Raw genomic sequence first — 21094 nt, 5'->3', positions numbered from 1 at the left:
CACTTGGTGAGGTCAGCAAAAATAACAAACAATTGGCAGAGTGAAATTCGTTTAATTAATTCTCCAGTGGAGGTTTTTCAAGCATCTTCCTCCCCTGACACATGCTGCAGTGAAATCAGGCCTTATTGGTTCTGGGCCTGTGTTTCTCGGATATTTAATTTTGCTTCATTTTTTGATGCTTTTGTATGTGTGCGTGTGTGTGTGTGTGTGTGTCTGTGTGTGTGTTTGTTTGTTGGGTATTGCCCAAGGCTCTAAGCACATTGATGAGAGGTCAAGAGAAGAGAGGGAGCACAGAAGCGAGGTGGAAAGAGGAGGAAAAGGTGGGCGAAGCCTTCTTAGAAAGCTCCAACATTCAGCTGCCAAAGGCATGGGACTTTCAGTCTTTGCAACATGAAATTCAGGCACAGAGTTTTGATATTAATTTTGTTCTTTTATTTCAAAGAGCCCCCCCAGAAGTGCTGCCCGCTGGTGCCCAGCTCCGTTCTGAACGCTGCTGGCTGCAGCAGTTGGCTGCACTCGTTAGCAAAGAACGGCACATTTGTGTTTGTGCACTCATCCCTCCGTGCCACAACTGATGCAGATACAGCACCTGGAAAGGGGCCAGGAAGACTGGAGGGACTGGGACGGACCCACTAAGGAAATAATTTCTCCAGTTCCCATCCCTCCTTTGCAGCCTTCAAGCAGCAGTGTGCCCAGGCGCAGTCATGGAGTCGCAATCTACTTGTTTCTAAGAACGTAATAACAGATGCCTCCCACGGAAGAGGATTCAGGAAAAGAAATCTCCTTACACAGGAGTTGCACCGGGACTGTCTCCAGCCATTTCCCCAAGCACCTGCACATTTGGAGCAGGGCTTCCTCATGGACACCCCATGGCTGCATTCCCTGTGCTCCCAGCTGCGGCCCGAGCTCACCTTTCAGCACAAGATGGGAAGCTGTCTTTGGGCATTGAGCCTCCCAGACATCAACCCAGGCTTGGAGAGGGCTGAGGGAGAGTGGGGAAACTTTCTCTGGGTTACTGCTGTAGTTGCACACTAATTTTTTATTTATCTGAAAGTGGCACTGGAAGGGTTTTCAAAGTGAGTCTAAAGTAATTAGGAGCTCCTGCTGATGGATTGCACTGGAGAGACATGTGGATTATTTATTACAAAGTCACTTGCTGGAAAGGTTAGAGGCTGAGAAGTAATTATTTTTTCCTTTTCTTCTTCTTTTCTTTTCTTTTTTTTTTCTTAATGGAGGAATCATCAGGGGAGAGCAGCCAGAGTTTCTCCATGAAATATTCCCTTCTGCCTAAGCCCACTTCTCCCAAAGTGGCAAATAGGACAGAGCCCCCAAGGAGGAGCTCCTGGAACTGGAATTTTGCTTTGTGCTGAAGTCGCTGCCCACACCCACCCTGGTTAAGGGATGTGGAGGGGATCCCTGCTCTTCAACCCAAACATTTGGAATCTCTGGAAGCTGCCCATCTACCAGCCAAGCCCACAAAGCCTGTGCCACGTCTGGCACACGTCTGGTAGATGCTGAGCAGTATTTGGAGGGCTCAGTGCTTCCAGCAGCCTCAGCTCCCTCGTGCTCTCCTGCCAGGTAATCTATGTCTAGGATGGGAAATGAATCCAAAGAAATGCAGTTCTTGACCTTGAGAAACAAAGCCAGGCTGGGAGCACTCTGAAGATAAATATGCAGGAACTGGAGTCAGGAATTCACTGTTAGGAAGGCGATAATTGTGGCTAACAGCATGCTAGTGCAGGGCTGGATCTTTGGGCTTCAAACAGCATCAGGATCTTTTTTAGGTGGGAAAAGCTGGGTGAACAAAGAGGTGCTCAGGCAATTAGTCACTGGAGGATTCAGCTAGTGCCATGCATCAGCTCAGCCTTGGGAAGACCCTTGCTGTGGTGCCACCAGCCTGCTCCTGTCCCATTTCCCAGCCCTCCTGCAGGGACACAGCCTGAGTTCCTGCTGCCCGCTCTGGCCTCCAGGCCACCCAGGCAGAGCTCCCTCTGACAGCAGCATCCCCTGGCTGCAGATATTTATAGATCCCATCCATGTCCTGAGCTAGGAAGTCATCTGTAATCTCTTACAGATGTTAGTGGGAACAAAGCCAGCCAGTGACTCGAAAGGGCCGCCCAGCAGTGTAATGGATGGAGACCTATTTCTGAGTCACCTCTGACACTGCCCACCCTCACCTGCTCTCCCTTTCCCCAGGAGGCTCGCTGGGGCTCCCCTGTGCCCAAAAGCCCTCCCTTGGGCAGGGCCTGCCCCGTCCTTACACACATCCTCCAGCATTACAGGGAGCCCCGTGCTTTGGCCAGCTTTGGGGCTCAGCAGCAGCCTGGGTACATGCACATCTCTGTTTCCTGCACATAGAGTGTATTACCTTCCCCTTAAAAACTTATGTCACCTTCTCAGGTTTTCTCCTTTAGCTGTCAGCATCTCCTGCATGGGAACAAACATCTCTTTCTGACATCCTTTCTCTTTTTAATTCACCATCTCCAAATTTCCCTTTCACCTCTGGGTCTAAGCCTAAGTCCGAACAGTTCCTTCTCTGTCCATCACTGCCTTCCGACCTTTGCTGTGCCTTCCTCCATCTCCCTTCTACTCCTACCCCAGATCCCACCCTGACAGCAGGGCTGGGCCTTGGCAGCACCGGTGTGGGCAGAGTGTGTCCCGTGCTCATTTTCAGGTCGACATCCCATCTGCCAGGAGCCCAACTGTTTGCCTGGCAAAAACTGAGCTGTAGGATCTGATGAAGAATTTCCTGGCCTGGATGCTGCCATCTCCCTCTCTGCCATTGCCCAGGACCTCGGTTTCTTCTGCAGCACCTTGTGCCATCCAAAAATCTACCACAGGGACCAAGGCAGCAGGTAGAGGGAAGCTGGTTCCTCCTTTTGCTTTCTTTACATCTCAAATCTTTTGCCCCAAAAGCCAGCTGAGTCGATGCCTCCCTCCTTTGCTAGGTTGCTGTGCAGGGATTTGCACCCAAAATTTGCTATGTGACTGAAACTGCTGTTAGATCCCAACTGAAGTCTGAGTGTTGAGGAGAGGAGCCCTTTGGAGGCCAGCAGGCAGGAAGGACGGATGGACGAATGGACAGGCAGTGGGTTGGCAATGCTCACAGTGCCTTTGTAGCAAGCAGCAGCAGGACTTTCTGAGAACTCCTTAATGAGTTGTTCTGCTGAGGGCAGCCTGCCCTAACTCACCCAGACAGTATTCCCATTGATCCTGGGGCTAATGGCAAAACATGCTCCCAGCCCTACAGGGAGGGACAGGAGGAGGCTGGAGCAAGAAGACAAGCAGAGAAAGGAAGCATCCCCACCCCATCCCTCTGCAACGGGGCATTGCCCACATCCATCAGCCCATCACTCCCTCCCCATCACTTCCACCTCTGCCCACATCACTGGGATGGAGCTGCACCCTGAGATCCCCCCCCGGTGCCATCCCTGTCCTGCAGAGCCGCAGTGCAGCCCTTGGCTGGGCTTTGTCAGGAACCAAACACAGTAACTGTTTAACGATTTAACTGCACTAATGAATATTGGGCCAGATATTTTCAAGGCCTGTTCAGACTGATTACTTGGAGAGCTGAGTATGTCTACCAATTACCCAGGCAATTAGGCAACTAATTAAACACTTACCCTCAGCTTCATAAACAGAAGAGAGAGAGAGGGGAAAAAGGAGGGAGGGAGGGAGCTGGCTCTGGTTTCTGTGAAATATTAGCTGTCAGAAATTGCTGCTTGCAAGGAAAGGTGCACAAAGGCAGACGGATCCAGGCAGACAGAATGACTGACGGCTCACTGCTCTCGGCCCCTGTGCTTTGGCATGAGATGTGGGGTTTGTCCTCCTGGGCAGGTGGTGGGCTCCAGGACACGAGGGGATGCCCCACACCCCGGGACACCCACCCTGTGCTAAAGCACACATGATGAAAAGAGAAAACAGCAGCAATGCAGCAAGCTGCAAGCCAGACCATGGGGAGAATTGCTTTGCAGTGGAAAATAAGCAGGAAAGGCCCTAGAGTGGGCACACTGTAGGGTTTATGTTCTATTAGGACACCTTGGGTTTCATCCATTCAGAGACTTTTAGAACCCACCGACTAGTGCTGGTTGATGCCTCGGCAAAGGTGGGAGGGTGGAGGCAATGCATGGATTAAATCCCACATTCTGCATCTGCTCAGGCTGTTGGCACAGAGGAGTTTTGTGCTAAAGCCGAAGTTCGAATGACATGAAACCACACGGTGTTTCAGGTTGGGATCTCCCCTCCCCCCCAACTTGGTGGCATGGGCACCTCTGCAGAGACGTGTGTGTTCCTGGAAATAATGGATTCAGGAAGGAAGGTCACTGGAGGATGTTCAGAAACACTTGTCATTATGGAGTGAATGTGGACAAATAGTCCGTTCCTTTTGGTTACTTTCTAATTTATTTTAACTCTTTACCTCTTTCTGGAAATATGCTTATTCCTCCATTCTCAAAGTGCCAGCCTTGTGGCCCTGATGGAACACTGGGACTCTAGAGGCATCCAGCAGGCACTTCATAGCACATCGCAAAGACCTCTATTCAGTGCATCAGCTCCTTGTGATATTTGTTTATCCATCCGGGTACCAATCTGAAATCAGAGCAGAATCAGAAAGATGCTAAATGGTAGATTACTTCCACATCAGAGCTGCTGAGATCTCTGCCTGGCTAGGTGGGATCCCGCAGGGCTACATTTGTGCAGCTTTGGGTTATTCTCAGAGCTGCAAGGACAGGGAGCAAATCCTGACATCTCTCTGCACTGAGGCACTCTGACAGAACTATCTACTCTCTTTTGATACTATTCTTCTCGAAGTGGTGACTTCTGAAGACCATAGTATGCTAAACCAGATTACTTTGAGGATGAAATCACCTCCATGATGTTGGGCTTATACAGGAACCATCTTGACAAGCTATTCTATATTGTAGCCCTGGCAGATGGACATCATCCTGCTCGTGAATATTCAGCTATAGATGTACCTTTCCTGAGTGCAGTGATGGAGCTGGTAGGAATAACTGGATGTGACACATGGTTGATAATGCACAGATGGCATTTAACAAGGTAAATGAGTGAGCTGATGGGCTTCACCAGGGCCTTCTGACAAGGTAAAGATGGAGTCTGCATAGCCCTGGAGTCTGTATAACCTGGAGGCACTTCACAAAGGACTCCCACTGTACCGGGTCATCTGGCACAGCAGTTCTAGCTGCTTATTTCTTCTTTGCAACTCTCCAGGCCTTTGCACTCTGTTTGGCATTGAGAACCTTCAAGTCTGGCCCCTTTACTACCACATGCTGCAGGAGGGCTGGGTGATGACCCACCATGATGTGTGTTCTTTCTGAGCTCCTGTCTCACCTCTGCATTTCCTCCACGTTCTCCCTCCCCTGGGTCCCTGCTCAGGCAGAGGAAGTGGCTCCTGGTGAGCCCCTGAGCCTGCAGCCATGCCTCCTTGTGCTGGGATGCTCAGGCAGCTCACTGCTCCACACCACTAAGCCTCCCAGGCGTGCACCCCTTTCTGCACTGAGGAAAACAATCCAACTTTGTATCATGTCCACACTGAACATAACAATTATTGATGATCTGTGTTTATTCAAATCTCACTGAATAAATCCAATCCTTTTCCTAGCGTGCATTCATTTCCAAATCTCCAAGGCCTCCGGTCCCTTTCTACCTCCTCCCCCCTCCACCTTTCTGAGACATAGCCCTGCAGAGCAGTGATTTCTGAGGCCCCGGGGACTGCAGCACTGCTCTCTGGTTTGCAGATGTCCAAGTGACACGGACAAAAGGTCACTCAGCTGTAGGACACCGTGAAGCTGGCGGCCTGCTGTCACTGCTCAGCCTATAGCAGCATCCTTTGGTGATGCCTCGAGTTTCATTGGGAAGCCTCCACGTCTCCACCTTTGTGTAGGTGGAGTCGTGCAGAGTTTGCTTGAACTGGTTTTGCTTCCCTAAGGAAAGGCAAAATACGCCACTAGTAACAGCCACGTCTTGAACGTACCACTGGGCTCTCTTGGATTCAGGCCCAGTGGGAGCAAAGAGCTTTCTCTCTGGCTCCACTGATGCAGGATGGGACCCTTAACCATTACTCCAAACAAAACAAGCTGTCCTGGTAATTGGGGTAGGTCTGCTCTTGCGCTGGAGAGCTGAAATGTTTATTGTGTGAAACATCAGAAAAAGGAAAGGAATCTGCTGGGAGCACTTGGTTCATTCCCGTCCAACATGCCCCAAGTCTCTGCTTGAATGCTGGGTCTGTGGCACGGAGACAGGAGCTTGTTTTGATAGTTTCCCTGCATTCAGAGGCATGAACACTTCACAGTTTTCTGTTTAAATGACCCATTTCTGAGAGCGGAAAGCATCAGCCAATACGAGCCCGGGCCCCTCTGTATGTATCCGGAGTTTACAAACCATCCCCACCGATCCGTGGTAGTTAATGGACACTCCTGCTGCTTAGGGGGGCTGGAAAACTGTTCCAGGTGACTACCAACCCCGGATAGAGACAGCACGGTCCCCAGAGGTCTGCAGAGACACATGAGAATGAACTCAACGTCTCTCCCAAAGCATGACGTTGATTAATGACGGCGCACAGCTCCGTCCTGCCGGCGGGCTGCTCTGCTCACTGCAATCTGCAGGGAATGGCTGTATATAAGGGAACTGAGCAGCAGTGTTCGCAGCGAGCGCGGTGCTGGCTGAGTGCAAGATGCTTTCAGACATCAAACTGGCGAGGTTCGTGTGGCAGCCTCAGTGCTATCCCTCACCTCTGCTTGCTCCTTGCCTGCACGCCTGGGTTCAGCTGGCAGTTTGGCTTTGCCCCCTGATGGACACTCCGGACACCTCCCTGCTTGGGGACAGACCTCTGTGTGAGCTGGTGCTGGTTTTGGACACAGCACTGTGCTGGGGCTTAGGAAGATGGTGCAGTCTTCAGTCAGAAAAGCTGCTTTTCCTTCTTTGCTTTGTGGTTTCAGCTTCTCCCTGAGCTTCCACAGGCGATGGCACGAGCTAGAGGAGGCATTAACTGCTCTTAGACCATTGGTAGGAACTGAAAGATGGCAAAGAGTTGCAGGGGACCTTAATTCCTTCAGGAGTCTGACTATTCATGTCTGTCATCCTAAGGACCTCAGACATATCCTGGAGACCTGAGCACCACCCAAGTCCTTGTCCCTCCTCAGTCCTCATCCTCCTCAGACCACACAGGGCATAGCCCATTGCTCCAAGCCCTTCCAAGAGGTTCTGAGCCCAACAGGGCAGCTGAGGGGCCTGGATGTGAGCCTGCAGCCTTTCTCATCCTCTCCAGCAGACTCTTTTCCCACTGGTGCATGCATGGGGACTGTCCTCCAATACCAATTCTGTATGAAATACAAGTTTGGTGCCATAGGAAGAGCTGGAAAATCCTCCTCTTCCTATAGGGTATTACAGCTTTGAGAGCAGTTTCTCCAGTTCCTCTTGCTCACCCTAAAACTACTGTGCACCCCCAGTTTGCTCTTTGGGGTGGGCAGAGGAGGAGGACCTATGCAGGGTCTGAGTGAATCATGGGCATCTGGGCAACTCTCACCCCACCTGCTCTGCAGCTGAGGCTTCTTGGCATCTCCTTGTGCAAAGTTGAGAACATCTGCAAAAGCAAAGGTTAAGAAAGCTACCAGAGATTCATGTTACCTCTCTCCCTTGAGGACTCTGTGACTTCCATTCACACCACTTCCACGTAATCGAAAAACAAACTTTGAATGCCCAAGAATGTAACTTCTCTCAGAGGCAGATCCACGGTGGTAAGCCCTGTGTAGAGCAGCAGGTTTCCTGGTACAACATACCGGCTGCCTCCGAGGGAGGTGATGCTATCTCTACAAACTTGAGCAAGGCTCACAGCAAGCAGGTTGTGCAAACAGCTGGCAGGAGGAGCAGGGTGCAGGGGACACTCGATTTCCATAACCTACGTCTGACAGTACAGCCTAAGATATGATGTCCCTTTCAACCTTAATCCAAACAGTGCTGGGAGCCCTTTGTGGCTTTCTGTGACAAGCAGAAGGAAAAAGTCTGCTTGTTTTTGGGAGAACAGCTTTGGGATGCCTGGTTTGAGGCACTGCTCATGATGCAAGCAGTAGCTGGGCTCCCAGCAGAGGGTGCAGGGTGGCTGCTGTCTCCAGACTCCTAGCAAACCTTCCCCTAGCCTCGGTCCCAAAGCTGCTCTTGGGATCTGGCTGATTTCTGGCCATAGCCAGTCCCTTCCCTCTGACACAGCAGCAGATAGGCAGTAGCGGGAGAGAAGCACTGAAATTCAGCAGGACCAGGTGTGGGATGAAGGAAACCTTGCTTCATGTGGGTCCACAGCCAGCTGACAGAGGAGTTGTCTGGATTTACTATTGCCACTGCCCCACTTCCCATCCCATACCTGCACCGAGGTGTTTCCATTCCTGCATCCTCCTGGTGCTCAGAGGTGAAGTATGGCAAAGTTTCTGGAGAGCAGGAAAGAAATTCCCCTCGGAGTCTGGAAAGACCTTATCATTTAAATTAAATGTTGGCCTTTGAGAAGACAAAAGGAGCACTGTCTCCAGCAGGGCTGCCTGGCGACATGGCTGATATTTATTACAGTGCAGGTAGTTTAAGAAAACAGAGGCTTCTCACTGGAGATTTGGGTCTTCAGCCTAACTGGGAGCTTGGGCTGGAAAGGTTCAGTTGCTAATTAAATCTAAGTTGGACACTGTTCCATAGAGGGCAGATTGTAACTATAAGAGGATGTTAATGTGGATTTTAAATATTTATTATAACTGAGGTAGGTTATAAAAACAGACATTCTTCCTTTCAACACTCTATAATGTCAGATTTAGAGGTTTGTCTCAGGCCGTGAGTGATTTCCCAGCAGCTGTCAGGGGCTGGAGGGCAATTTATCACCCTCCCAGTGAGAGACCTCGCCGGACAGTGAAAGATTAGAGTGCTGATTTATGGAACGCAAGGAAAAAACAACGTTGTTGGAGCGGGTGCCTGGGTGCTGATTTTCACACACCTGTTCCCAGCCAAACCAGTAAGTGATTTCCCTTCTTCTCCTGGAGAAGCCGAGGCTTTGTAGCAGCAGCCTGAGGGAGATGGACAGGCAGCTCTTCACTCCTCAGAAGCGTGGCTCTACAGGGGTTAAAGCCACTACAGAGACCCGGGGGCTGTTGCAGAGGTTCCAAAATCGGAAATGCTTTGGTTCAGCTTCGCAAAGGGAAAAACCCAAAACATGGTCCACACTTAAGTGGCTCCAGCCCTGCCCAGACCCACGGCCCCCGAGTAGAGCTCCCCCCAGCCAGCTCCCTCCAGACGAGCCAGAAATCCAGGCTCAGTGGCCCCTGCCTTGTGTGACCACAGCAATTGCTGCATAATTCAGGCTCTGCTGGGTAAATGCATCTATAAGGACGCTTGCTCTATTTGGCTTTTCCTCCTGGAATCGTAGAATCATTGAAGTTGGAAAGAAGCACTAAGATACTTTAGTCCAACCACTGACCCTTATTGCCTCCTGATTATCTCTCCCCACTGTCTCCTTACTTCCTCTTTCTAGAGATGCTTTGTTAGTAAGCACATATTCAACACACGGTTAGGAGGCTGAAAGCCCATCTTCAAAAGACCAAAGGGAAAAGGCAAGAAGGAGCTGGGATGGAACTGGTGTGGAAATGGGTTTGCTCACCTTGGGAACAGTGTGGTTCAAGGGAGCTGGAGTGGCTGTACTGGGGAGATAGATGAGCACTGAAAACCAGATGGACAGACAGCACATGGAGGTATTTTCACTGAGGCCAACACAACCAAGTTGGAAATTCCATCTCTCAGGGAAATGAAATAACTTTGGAGTGGAAATAGCTTTGAAGATCAGATGAATCCCAATGCTTTTCAGATGCATTCTAAAGACAAACTGACCTGTTCCACATGTGGTCTCTGGTCCATACAGGGTGAGTCCAAAAAACCACACATGGTCTTGGCACAAAGAAACCAACCTTTGTCCACCCATCCTAGGTGCCACCCACATACGCCTAGGTGCACTCCGTACAGAGGCCCCCAGACCTCAATGCCCAGCTCCAGTCCTGCTCTCTCTCTTCTTCAGACTGGGATTTATCAATAGCTTCACACACTTTGTCTTCCTTGTGCAGCACAGCTGATGGCCACATCCTGCGGCATGGCTACGCTCGTGCAGCTCAGTCAATTAGAGCAGACCGTGCCGCCGTCTGATTTGGTTTGTTACTTAGCAAAGGGAAAAGTGGAGACAGGATTGATTCAATAGTCTAAGACGAGGCTTGGGATGGTCGAACGAAGGGCTCCGTCTAAGTGTTAGCGATTGGTTTTAAATCAGTCTCCCTTCGCTCTGGATTTCGTGATGTGGGGGGGAGCTGGGACTGAAATCCTCTTGTTGGTGAGAACGTGCTAAAAGGGCAATTTACTCACTCCCCGCATTGCCATTCAGGCTCAGCAGGGCTCTGGAACTGTAGGAGGCCTTCGAGTTAAACACTAGGAGTGGAAAAAACAACTTTCAGGTGTGGTTTAGGACGTACTGAAAACAGCTCCTGGGGGTCCGTCCATGCGCAGCCCTTTCCGAGGCACGACATGGGGCTCTGAACAAAGCAGGGAAGGTCTGTCACTGCCTGTGGCACAGCACAGGATGGGAACGGGGGGGAAGGTGCTGCTTCTTGCTGAGATTTGTCTCCACAGAATCTAAAACTGCTGGATTACAGGTCTTCATGAAAGCACGTATTTAAAGAAGTGAACCTTGCCAGGCAAAATATGAACAATCTGATTCCCCCTTCCAGAAGTGCGCTGGTCACTAAAGCAAAATGGTTTTAAATCAAAGCCGCTGAAGAATTCCATTAAACGGGCTGAAGAGGAGAAAAGAGGCTGTGTGCAGCAAATAACTGCATTAGCCACACGACAAAACAAATAGAAGAAAAGCCTCCAAACAAAATTACATTTCGCAATTAGGGGATGAATAACTCTTTAGACAAAAGCAAAGCAAGGGAAGAAAAATTTAGCTTAGACTGACGCTTCTAATTGTCTTTCTTTCAGCTCCTCTGTTCGCTGATCCATTGAGCAGTGATAAAGACATTAAATTTGGTGATTATGTTCAGTGTTTCTAATGACAGTGAGCTGCCCGTGATTTTGGCTCTGCTCAGGTGTGGGCTGGAGCGACTTGCTGTGCAGGGGAGGTGAATCAAGGTAAAGCATCCAAGCCCCTCGGTCCTTAGCATCTCCAGCAAGAGCTAAATCCCCAGGAAATGGAGCAGGAGCTTGCTTTCCCAAAGCTACCGCTTGCTTGGGCTTTCTTCTGATTCAGATCAAGTTCGTACTTATGGCTTTGATTGAAATAGGCATGTGATCTTATTATCCATATGTCCACCGGGGTGCGTGTCACAGCTTGCCTAGCACATGGTAGTGCTTATAATATCATTAACAATGTCTGAATAGCAACTGTTAGTTAGAGTCAGCCTTTATTATCACATGGGGCTTCGCTGGGTTTTCTTTGATTATTATTTTTTCCCATCTTGTTGGGAATGTTTCCCGTTCTGCACTGACTGATGGTAGTTGCCTGCAGAAGGATGTAACATCTCCTTCTGAAGATGCTTGTGGTGTCCTTGGGGTGGGTGAAAGGTGGGGTGCTCTTTAAACTACCACCCCAGCCCTATGCCATCTACATTATGTTATCTTTTTTTTTTTTTCTCTTCTTTTAGTTTTTTTTTGGTATTGTTGCTCCTTCAGATGGGATTAATTCAGAACAAGGCCTGATGACCACAAATGAGCTTCTCATAGTGAGGCACTCACATCCTAGTTCAGACTTCATCCTGATAGTTCCTCTTTTGGGAAGGGGGACAATGGAGATGCTGCAGCTCATGGGAACATCAGCATTTAGACCAGGGTGTTCAAGGACCACGGACTGGCACCCAGTGGTTTTCATTGCAGGTTTGCATTGGTCCATGCCCAAACACACCATGGCTTGGGATCCCCATATCTTTTTGAGCATCATCATAATGTGGGGAGCAGCCCCCAGCGCAGGCAGTGGGCGAGGACCCATCCCAGGGCCAGCCAGCAGCACGGTGGGTGGGAGAGGGGCTGGGATTGATGGGGCGATTTACATTCCTGGGAAGTCCTTCAATCCATGATTTAGCAGCCGTGATGGCTGGGGAGAAAAACGATCCCTTTGCTGCTGCAGCTGTGGGGAAGGATTGTGGGAAATGTTTCTCTCCCAAGCCTGGCTGCTCCTGCCCTGGATCTCCTTCCCAGTTGCTCCGTCACCACTGTGTTGTACACAGGGCTGTGGCTGGTGCCAGCCGTGCCCCAGGAGCAGAGCATCTCAGCACCCTCTCTGTCTGTTCCCGTGGGTGCCTATGGTAACAACCGCTGCTCTTCATGGAGTTATTTCACTTTTTTTTCCCACTTCCCCCATGCTTTAGCAAGGCTCTGAGCAAACATCATCCTCAAAACAGGAAAGTTCCCAGCCCTGGAGATGTCCCGAACATCAAGGGTTTGCCCTGCACTGCTGACAGGACGTTTATTCCCCTTCCCTTTCATGTGCAGGCCCTGTGATGTATTGACCTGCTGTGTTTGTTCAGTTGTGGTGCAGCCTCTGGCCAGGGCAGCTTGGGCTGGACAAGCTCATAAACCTCAGCTGCAAGCCTTGCATCCGACCAGCTCCACTCTGCTGTCCTCTCCTAGGCAAACCTTTCCAAACTTTTCTTGCAAATGAATAATTTTGAGATGAACTTCTGAGGAAAAGGGCAGTGCTGAGGTTGAAGCCAAGAACTGGAGATCTGGAGAGCTGGTGCTGGGAGCATAGCACAGCAAACGTGACCACACATTGCTGTGTACACCATGCACTACCCTGACCACAGCCATCCACACGTCCCCAGTCAGCAGACAGCCTGTGCTATGCACTTAACTGATGAATTAAACAACTCTAATTAATTCCACTTATAAGACGCCTCTAGGTGTATTTACAAGAACAATAAAAACAATATGCATGACACGATAGCACACAACAGTAGTTTAATGCAAAGGAGAGCACAACGCAGCCACAGTGCTGGCTTGTGTGCAAGCCTGACTGGGCAGAACCACCGTGGCTATTTCTGGTTGTCCTCTCTTCACTCTGATTCCATGTGCTCACTTGTTGACGTGTCCTTTTTACTCTTGCATTTGGGCAGGTCTCCAAAGCCCGTGGTGCGGTGGGGGCAGGCAGTTGGGGAAGGGGTTTGAGAATAGCAGAGGACCAGCAGCTTCCAAGGGCTCCTCCATGGGTTGTGTGAGGGATGGTGAACCTGCTCTTCACACATGGGGTGTTTGGGGATGGCCCAGGTGCATAAGCTGTGTTTTCCTCTCCTACAGTTCCCAGGGCTGCTGGTTATTGATGTGTTGGATGGCACGGGGGTTGGTGGGCAATTAATGATGAGAGACTCCCAAGATTTGTTATTCTGTTTGCTGCTATTGGGTGTGATGTCTGCCTGTGCCAGAGCTCCCGAGAGCCAATTTCCCCACCGGAGATGTATGTTGTAGTGATTGTGCACAGCCCGCTCTGCTCTGCACCTTCCTAAGCCCTTGCTGTCAGGATGAAGCCGTACCCAAAACAACTGAGGGATCCAAAGCTGGAATTTACAAACCAGCCCACCCTGTCACAGCGCTCTGCTTCTCTCCCAGCCACAAATGGCAGCAACACGATGCTGGAGCTTCTTGCAAGCAGCGGTGCATGGAACAAGCCCCCTGCACCCTTCCATGGGGCTGTGCAAGCTCCCATCCCTGCCCTCTTTGGCAGAGATTTCCTTCAGAGTTTCTGTTTGTAGGGCTCCTGGCCCATGGCCAGCCAGCTTCGCACTCCTCTTTCCCATCAATCTTTCCACCCAAGCGCAGTGGTACACACCATGATACACACTGATCAGTGTCCCCATGAGCTCCATGGCAGCGGACAAATCATCAGATTATTTGTGAATTGTAGCTGCCCAATGGGAGTCCAGTGCTTCAACTGTAAATGTGAAATCAGCTCCTTCCTACAACTTCAAAACAGGGAGCTGTTAACAAGTCAGGTAAATTAAGCAGCAGACTCACTCCACTAACAGGCAGAGCTGTCAGGAGAAGACAGATGCCTGCAATCAGCGCCAAGCTCAGCCCGGCTCTGCGGGGTTCAGGCTCTCCTGCCCCTTTGAGGCAGGATGCGTGGGCTCACGCCAGTCCTGGTGCTGAGGATGAAGCTCCTTTGGGAGCAGATTTGCCTGCAGCCTTTGCTCACTGCTTGCTGGGGTGCTCTTACATGAAACCCAACTGGGGACAGTACCCAAATATGCTGCAGCACCCCACACCCTGCTCCCTGTTGGAGCTGACACCAACATGTCCTTTAAGATCCCTTAGCATCAAGGGGCCAAGAGATGTGGGATCAGAATCTGCAGAAATTATCCTACCAGAACAAAATGGCTTTGAGATCCCAGATTGACAGAGGATAAAGAATGGGCACCAATGTTCAACCTGAGTGTGAGCCGAGCGCATCCACATCTGAACAAAGCCACTTTCCCCAGAAAAAAGCATCAGCCATCACCCACAAAACAGGGTTTCAGCTCCTGCTGGGTGCCCACAGCCATAGCACAGCTCCGAGTTCTCACAGCCAGAGCAGCTCTGACAAGGGAAGTGTGCAGCCACACTTGAATTCATTAGGTAAATTCATTATGGGGGATTTGAATACATGCAGAACTTAGCGTGCTGCACGCACCCTTTGGCAGGGCTCCACAGCACTGTAATCAACCAGTGCTGACGATGGGGAGTGTGGATTTATCAATCCTCACTTATATATTGATTGAAATAGCATAAAGTTAAATAAGTAGATGTTTTTAAAATTCTCCTTTCTTGCTGCGTGGCAGATCAGGTTAAAATTCTTAAGAAGAACCACTGGCACGAACCAATACACGTAGCATTCCTTTGAAATGTGAAAAGCATTCACCAAAAATTAATATTGATCTTTTGGGTGAAACCAGAAAAACACATCAGGGTGGGGGATTTCTTTCTTTCTCGCCTGGCTGCTTGGAACAAAGTTGCTACAGAGAAGCATCTGCCATCCTCGTGCCTCCCTCAGAAAATTCTTCTGCAGTTTATTTTAAATATTTATGCTGGTACAGAAGGAATCACTCTCAGCTTTGTGTCTGCAAACAATTCCCGGCAAAATCCTGCAGGAGGCTTTCAAGGTTGGGGCCTTTTTTTAAGTAGTTTGGAGTCCTTTGCATAAAACGTCATCTGGTTTTATTGTTTTGACACTTCCGCAATGATAAATATTGTTGCTGAAAGTCAGCAAAACAGATGGATGGCTGCCTTGGCGAATTTCGTCAAATCTCATGCTAATTAAGGGGGGAAAAAAAAAGAACTGAGATACTGCGTTCACTTCTCTGACTTGACACATGGGGAAGAACGCAGCAGCCTGCCAAGCCAAGAGCCGGCAATGCAGTCTGAGGGGAGTTTGGCTTGATAAGAGAGGCTCACACCTCCTTGCAGAAATTTTTTGGAGTAATGCTGCCTTTCGCTGAGTTTCAAGGGGGTAGGACATCTCATAATGTTGCTGAAGGCGTTGGGAATCGGTGCTGAAATGCAGTTATCAAAGACCTCGTGTGCATCTTTGTGCTTGGGCAGACCTGCGGGTACAGGATGGTCACAGACCCAGCAGGAGAAAAGCGGCAATGGGGAAGGAACCCAAGGCTTCCCCTGCAGGGACCTCCAGCTCTGGGAGAACAGGAGCAGGAGCGGTCCCAGCACTGGGAGCTCTTCCTCTGCCCACAGCACCTGGCTGTCTCTGAAACAGCCACAACACCAGCAGAGTTACAGGCTGGCACGAAATCAATCGGTTCCAGGAGGTAAAGACTGAAAAACACCAGTGGACTCCAAGGGGTGGTGGGAATGAGGAGGACCTGCCCAGGGTTTTGTTTACCCTTTCATGTTCCCACCATTAAGCGAGGGTTGTTTTCCTTCCAGCAGCTTGAACTCATCTGTTTGTCTTCATCTCTGTTTGCAAACAGCAGCCAAGCCCCAGCTTTGCTTTCACTTCGTCCTCAGTGAAGAGCAGCAGAAATGAGAACCGCAGCCCAACGCAGTGTGAGGGATGGGGAGCAGCTGAGCAGGAGCTCTGAGCCCTCGAGGAGCCTGGGTTGAACAAACCAAGCATGGGACCATGGGCATCTGAGGGGCTCCCATTCAGCTTGGGGTGGGTAATGAAGTGTGGCTGAAAGCATGCTGTTGCAAAAGGCAACTGTCTTGCAAACCTCCTTCTGATGGGGAACGCTATCTTGGTTATACCACTGGGGGTCCTTGTTACAACCTCCAGGATCTTGCTTATGTCCTTAATGCTATCTACTAAGGCTATGTCCTTTACTGATGCTAAAATCCTTAAGCAGGACGTTTTTTTTCTGTTTAATGTAGGGGAGCAAAATGTGACAGACCAGTTGCAGGTCAGGAACAGAGGAATGGCTGAGTTTCGGCACCAGTCTGTCCCTAAGTCATTGACTAAGTTAGTGGTAGTTCACCAAGGAGTAGTTCATCATTAATAATCTTTTCCATCATTGCAGCCTTGAGTTAGTTTCTCCCAAGACAACCTTATATCCATCAAACAATGCTGACAATAAAAATCCTCCCTTGCCCAAAGCAAAGGAACCATTCATCACTGGGTGCCTCTGCTCTTCTGCTGTCCCAATGCAGCTCTTCCTGCAGCAGCACCTCACCTCCCCATGGCCACAACAATCAGCTATTTCCCCACTTTGGTGTGCTTGTCCTGGATAGCCCATACTTTGATTCCTCAAGACGTCCAGCTCTAAAAGACCATCCCACTGACACCTGGGCTCCCCGCACCATACACAGTCCCGTTGCTATTTGCAACGCTGCCCAGACACCCCTAAAATGAGCACCAAGGAGAGAAAGCTCAACCATTGTGCCTTCATTTATCAGTAAACACCTCCTGAGCCTCCAGACCCCCCCAGGATGCGGCTTTTGCAACCTTGGCCAGACCTTCCTGGCCTTCAGACTCATATTGTTGCATTTATGACTTCTTTTTAATTTTAAAAATTCTCACTGATATTTTGCATCTTTCTTTCTTTTTTAATTTTTTTTTATTATGATTTCCCAGAGTGCTAATACTCCTTTCAACAGACCTTGATTAATGGCTGAAACCTCAGGAATATTCCTGGTATTCACTTAGCCAGAGCAATTACACTGCAAAGAACAGCATGAGGACCCTGGTTTGGCATGCAAATAGCCGTGTTACACAATTAGCTGATGCACAATTAATTGGAATAATGACAAATATGACCAAATAAGGCTGGATTTAGGCTGTGTAAATCTGAGGCATACCTTGGGGTTATACAATTAAGAGAAGTAAGGAGACAACAGCAGAATCCTTCAAGGACGAAAAGCCTATTCCTGAGAAAAAATGCTTTTCTCTTTGGATCCAACCTGGGAAAAGCTGGCAAAGCCCCACGAAAAGCAATCTGTCCATGGCAGTGAGATGGACACACATCCCACACCTACAAGGGCCCATGCTGAGCACCGACCTGGGCAGGGCACCTGACTGTGGGGATGGGTGGTGGGGGACAGGAGCTTGTCCTTCTGTCCTGCAGCTGTCTGTGGTCTGTGGGGCATGCAGTGACCTTCCTGCCTGGCCCTGCAGCAACGAAGGAAGTCACTGGTGAGCAGACATGGGCTGGAGAGACAGCCACAGCAATGGGGGATCTCGGGATGTTTGGGAGCACCCCCAGGTCCCTTAAATACAGCAGTAAGGGGAGACATCCTGGAGTTCCTGCACCTGTCCACAGTTGTTTCCCCATTCTTGGTGCCCTGGTCAAGCCGTGTGAAACACTCGCCATGTTCAGTCTTTACTGAAGTTCTGTTGGGAAGCAAATGATTCTTTAGGATTTAAATCAATGTGCATCAAGCCAATACTGTCCACGTAACTTCAGTGGGTTGGGATCATCTCTTTAGCAGGTAGGTTATTACAGTAAGTGTTATTTATCTGGAGATGATATTTAGCCTTGAAAAATGATCAAGAAAATTTTAAGCAGCCAGAGGCAAATTCTGCTCAATCACACATACAATAATGATTGATGGGAATGGAAAAAAAACAAATGCTGTAACGATGATGTACTCACCTGTCCAAAAAATTAGTCATCCTAAGTGTGCAGAAACATGCTTTGTGTGTGTGTGTGTGTGTGTGTGTGTGCATGGATACGTACACCAACACACGTGCAAGTGCACACAATGTTACGCCTGTCCCACGGTGTGTACACATGTGCTCTGGGTCTGGGAATGCAATGAGAAGGAGGCTCTCACATGGCAGCAAATACAATTCACAGCAGTGGCAGCAGTCCTTTGCAGAGGGATGGTGAGAGGAAGCATCTCATTATCAACATGCGCCATAGGAACTCATCACTGACCTGGAGGAGAGCACACAAAGCACGAGGCCTAATTTCACATTATAGGTTAAACTGAGCTGTCTTTGAGCACAGAAGAAAGATCTGGCAATATTTCATCCCGGGGACTGCTGCTGACACAGAGAGGGGCTGACTTTGCAGTACTCCTGCATTATCTATATGCTATCACATATTTGAAATAAATTTACGATGTAATGGATCCAGGATTTATTCTTGCCACTCAGGTTGTAGAGTTTGCTGCTTTCAAATGTTTGTGTTCCTTGCTGTGGATCTCAGAGGGTTTGGGCTTTGTGGTGTGGTTTGGTTTGTTGGAGCTCTTTCGGAGGGGGAGGTATTTATTTATTTATTTTTCCCTTCCCCCCCAGCAAAATTTCAGGTGGCTTCAAGTCATTAAAGCTGAGCCCAAACCTCCCCTCCGAAACCGTCACAAGAGCTCAGGAGCAAACAGGACCATCTCAAGATTACTGTTTCTTTACATACATCAAATTCTTCTACAATCCCTCAGCACAACACACTCAGATGTGCCTGCCAGGCTCGCTCCTCCCGGCAGCGCTCTCCTGGATTGCCTGCGAGAGGAGCGGGACCCCCGGGAATTGTTTAGCAGCGATTCACTGGGTCAGTGTATTAGAACAGACTCAAGTCTATCAGCCAGATGGTGACTTCAGAAAAAAATTGACACACCATTTCAAACTGATTTCACGCGAACCCTCCTGAGGGGAGCCAGTGGGAATCCGGCAATCAGATCTGTTGTGAATAAATATTACAAAATTGCCAATTACAAAAGGGATGTTTAAATTGTTTGACTGATTTAGGAGGCTATTCGTTCCTTGCCTTCGACTTTGATGACGGATCTTTTGATTTCAGTGACTGATTGCTTCCCTTGGCCAGAGAAACCCTCGCTTTTAATTTTCATTGGAAGAAGTTACTGTGCCACCTTTTCCAGGCTTTTTGGCCAGCAGACATCTGAAATAAAAGCTAATCTGGGTACAGCTTGGAGCATGACGCTGTCAACAGATAGAGGCTAAAAATGTACATTGGTCTTAATAAAGGTGATTGGGTCCAAACACTTTCAAAGCTACGTGGGACCAAGATCTCTCATGGGTAAATCTATTTGATGTGCATGTAAATATCCAACTTTGCAAGGGGAGAAAGTGGAATATCCTTACTGTCCCAAGGTGCATCACCAGTTGTCTCCCTCTCTTTAGATCTTCGTATAATAATAATAAAGTTTACCCCCAGCTGAAGCTGTTGTTCCCATGCGGCTCTTGGCTGGGCTGGAAAGGAAAATGAGGCGTGAGCCATAGTTGTTCCAGAAACAGAATTTCAGAGCATTTTTAAGAATGAAAATGAATTGTATAGAGCTTTATTACTGTAGCATCGTCTAATTGTACCCAGATTGTAGCAAAGAATTTGTGATTTATAGAAATTTATATACTATATTTCCATGCTACATTTACACCCATTTATGAGGGATTATAGCACATTGTAGCTGTCCTAACATTTCTTCCATAAACAGATAAATCTCTTAAAGAAAGAAAAAAAAAAAAAACAGACCCCAAGCCTTGCTGTTTCGGATTATACATATAATTCACCCATCAGCCTGAGCCCAAGCCAGGCCTGGAAGAGCCTTTCTCAGCAAATATTTGTCTACCTTTTTAGAGATTTGGTCTGCCTGGCTGTGAGGTGCTCGGGATGCAGGCGGCGATGCGTGGTATTTGTATTGCCTTTCTCTGGGCCCTCTCTCCCAGCACAACGGCAGTGGGCAGCTCCACAGAGGAAAGAGATATAAAAACTGACGTTTCTGCCCAGGAGGGACAAGAGGAAACCTTGTGTCCTGGTGACACCTGAGGGCTCTGTCCCTCCTGCTCTCAATATCTGCTGTTGGTCAGCACGCTGATGAATGACCCCTTGTTGCAGCCCTCTTGCCTTGGGCATGGTTGCACCTTCCTTGCAAAGGCAGCGTCATGGTGTGCCAGGCATCCCTGGGGAAGCTGAGATGGGCCTCGAGGCCCTCTGGGGTTGAGGGCATCTCCTTAGCTCTCTCCCTGCTCTTTGATGCTGTTCCCATCCTCCACCAGCATCCAACAGCTGCCAGGATGAAGCAACAAACCAAAGAGCAGAACTGGATGTGATTTGTGTGGCCGCAGCTGGGGTTTCCCTGAGCTCCTCTCCAGCCCATCTTGGCCACAAGATCCCTGCTCTTCCCTAACGTCATTCCCAGGTGCTGGAGGAGCACTTTGGAGGCATCCTTCCACCATCAATCTTCTGCAGAGCCCCCTCTCACCAGACAGCCCAGCAGTCTCCCAAACCTAGGATCCGCCCCCACACCCCACAGTCTCCCTCCCCAGCCATCCACACATCCCACCACACCAACCTGTTCTCCTGGGAACTGCCTGCCGGGGGCACCAGTGGAAACAGAGACCCAGGGACATCATCAGATTGAGTTGCACGGTCATAATTTCCAGGAGCCTCTTGATCAGAGGTATGAAAGGCAACAACAAAGGTCATTCTGAACTTTAAACCCAACACCCCTCCCCATCCCCCCGCCAAAGCACTTTCCACCCTGGCTATAAATCTTGCTGCGATGAGGGAGAACTCATCACTTCCCAGACATCTATTTCAGCATCAGAGCCTGTGTTCACCCATGGGAGACTCTTACATACTTGTTTGTGAAGCCCTAGCCCATCCCAGGCTTCATCTTTTGCTGCTTTGCCACC

The sequence above is a fragment of the Meleagris gallopavo genome, chromosome 16, assembly GCF_905368555.1.
Source record: "Meleagris gallopavo chromosome 16, MGAL_WU_HG_1.1, whole genome shotgun sequence".
NCBI classification, from domain to species: domain Eukaryota; kingdom Metazoa; phylum Chordata; class Aves; order Galliformes; family Phasianidae; genus Meleagris; species Meleagris gallopavo.
This window is presented reverse-complemented; position numbering follows the sequence as displayed.